Below are 3155 nucleotides of genomic sequence, written 5' to 3' on the forward strand. Positions count from 1 at the left end.
GTGACAAGCCTCTCCTGCGAGCTATATATACTCTGTCAGAAGGGCACAGGGCATTTAGGGAACAGGGAGGTGGGGCACAAATATGACAGCTGCTGTGATTGACAGCAGCTGCTTGGGCCAATCAAAGAGCAGGCGGAAAGGTGAAAGAGAGCGAGGGATATCAGAGAGGAAATCTGATGCAGGAAACAAGTCCCACTAAAAGGCCAGTTTTCTGGATCCAGGTTGTTCCTGGTCCTGAGATAAAATGATATTGGAAAGCCGTGTTGTAGGAGATGAGAATAAAATTCTGCATTAAAAATGCATAGATTTAAAAAATAGTTAATTTCAAACATTACGTCATGTCTGAAGCAAGTAAATCAATTTTTGAGCACTTCTTTTTTTTGGTCTGAGAAAACTTTCCTTTCATGCCTGTACCACAGTTGTGTTATGATTTTTATTTTATTTTATTCAACACAAATCTCTCCAGAATTCTGGATTGGAACTTGATAACTTTTAAGCATTAATTAAGGAGTAAAACACTTGGAAACCTGCTGCCTGTTCCCATTGTGACGTTGATTATTTTCAATAAAAGTACATCTCGTAGTGTTTTATTCCTTTTACACGACAGCAATTTGTCAATAGTAACAATTCGTATTCATTAAAGAACAATATATTGTACTTTATATCAATTTGTAAGTTGTAATGTTGTGGAACATCCTGAAAATGTGTTAATTCCTGTCACTTACGTGATAATAGCTATAAACAGTATTAGCTGCCTCTCTTTTATTCCTCTTTCTTTAAGTTCATAATGTTAGGGTTTTGCTGGGATTCGAACCTGGTTCGTTGGTGTGATAATCCAGCAAACCCCCACTAGGCCACCAGGGGGATGACTCAAATGCAGAGGCGTGAGGCGGAAGTAGAAAAAGAATCAAAAGGTTTATTTAAACTATATACACTATATACAGGGCAAAACAAAAGACAAAAAAAAAACAACCAAAGAGTATAATCCAAAAGAAAAGCAAAGTGCAAAAATACAAAAGCTAAGAAGATCAAAAAACACAGTACAAAGGAAACTGGAGATAAACATAACAGCACAAAGACTCCGTGACAAGAGGACTGAACTCAGGGGTATAAATAGACAAACTAATTAAGGACACAGGTGAAGATAATTAGGCAATTAACACAAACACAAAACACAGGAACAGTGGCGGCCTCTAGAGGCCAAAATAAACACGACATGAAAAGGAAATAACAGCGGCCTCTAGAGGCCAAAACAGTCCTAGTCCTAACAGGACCCCCCCCTCTAGGAGCGTCTCCTGACGTTCCCAGGGCGATCCGGATGGGCCGAATGGAAGTCCCGACATAGTTCTTTATCAAGGACATCCCGAGCAGGAACCCAGCAGCGCTCCTCAGGACCATAGCCCTCCCAGTCCACCAGATATTGCAACCCGCCGCGGACCCGGCGGGAGTCAAGCAGGCGATTCACAGTGAACACAGTCTGCCCCTGGAAGATGCGGGGGGGTGGGGGGTTCCTAGGGGCAGGGGCATACGTAGACGTCAGTACGGGCCGTAACAGGGAAACATGGAAAGTGGGGTTGATCCTCAGAGTCCGGGGCAACTGGAGCCGGTAGGAGACAGGGTTCACCCTGCGCACCACCTTGAAGGGGCCAATGTAGCGAGGAGCAAGCTTGCGGTTCTCCACCCGCAGTGGAAGGTCCTTAGTGGACAGCCAAACACGCTGCCCAGGGCGGAAAGCGTGTGCAGGTCTTCTATGGCGGTTGGCCTGAGTCTGGTTGGTTCTGGAGGTCTGTATGAGGGTCTTCCTGACCTTGCTCCAGGTCTTGCGACACCGTCTCACATATTGGTTGACCGAGGGCACCCCCGCGTCCTCCTCCTGGTCCGGGAACAGAGGTGGCTGGAACCCGAATTGGCACTGGAATGGCGACAGCTTGGTGGCCGATGACTGCAGGGTGTTGTGGGCGTACTCCGCCCATGGCAGCCAGGTGCTCCACGATGTCGGGTTATCCATAGCCAGGCCTCGCAGGGTGGTTTCCAGGTCCTGGTTGAGCCTCTCCGTCTGACCATTGGACTGTGGGTGAAACCCAGAGGAGAGGCTGGCAGTGGCTCCGATGACCTTGCAGAACCCGTGCCACACTCGGGAGGAGAACTGGGGCCCTCGGTCTGAGACGATGTCCTGTGGAAGACCAAAGACTCGGAAGACATGATTAAACAAAAGTTTCGCAGTTTCAAGAGCAGAGGGGAGTTTGCACAGTGGTATGAAGCGGCAGGCCTTGGAGAATCTGTCAACTAAGACCAAAATGACCGTGTTACCTTGTGACTCAGGGAGACCCGTGATAAAGTCGACTGCCACGTGGGACCAGGGACGCCGGGGAATGGTCAGAGGATGCAGGAGACCCTGGGGACGCTGTCGTGGGTTCTTGGTTCTGGTGCAAACCTCACAGGACAGGACAAATGACCTTACTTCCTTCTCCATGTTAGGCCACCAGAAGCGTCTTTTCAGGAAGTCCAGGGTCCTCCGAGCTCCCGGGTGGGCGGTGAGAGGGGAAGAGTGACCCCACTGGAGAACCTTGGCCCGGGCTTGATGTGGGACGTACAAGAGGCCTGGTGGCCCCGTCCCAGGACCGGGGTCCTGGCGTTGGGCTCGTCGGACAGCCTCCTCAATACCCCAGCGGACAGGGGCCACAATCCGGGACACAGGGATAATAGGCCCGACTTCATTCTCCCTGTTAGTGGCAGAGAACAGTCTGGACAGTGCGTCAGGTTTGGTGTTCTTGGAGCCGGGGCGGTATGAGAGGGTGAAGTCAAACCGACTGAAAAACAGGGCCCACCTAGCCTGTCGAGGGTTCAGTCTCTTGGCTTGCTGGAGGTACTCCAGGTTCTTGTGGTCAGTCCAAACCAGGAATGGATGTTGTGCTCCCTCCAGCCAGTGCCTCCACTCCTCAAGGGCCAGTTTGACCGCTAGCAGTTCTCGATCCCCCACATCGTACCGGGACTCAGCAGGACTCAGGCGGTGGGAGAAGTAAGCGCAGGGGTGCAGCTTTCCTTCCGAACGTTGAGAGAGCACCGCGCCGACACCACTGTCCGAGGCGTCCACCTCCACGATGAATGGTTGGGAGGTGTCCGGGAGAACCAGAATGGGTGCCGTGCAGAAGCGG

This window comes from Neoarius graeffei, chromosome 27, assembly GCF_027579695.1.
Source record: "Neoarius graeffei isolate fNeoGra1 chromosome 27, fNeoGra1.pri, whole genome shotgun sequence".
NCBI classification, from domain to species: Eukaryota; Metazoa; Chordata; class Actinopteri; order Siluriformes; family Ariidae; genus Neoarius; species Neoarius graeffei.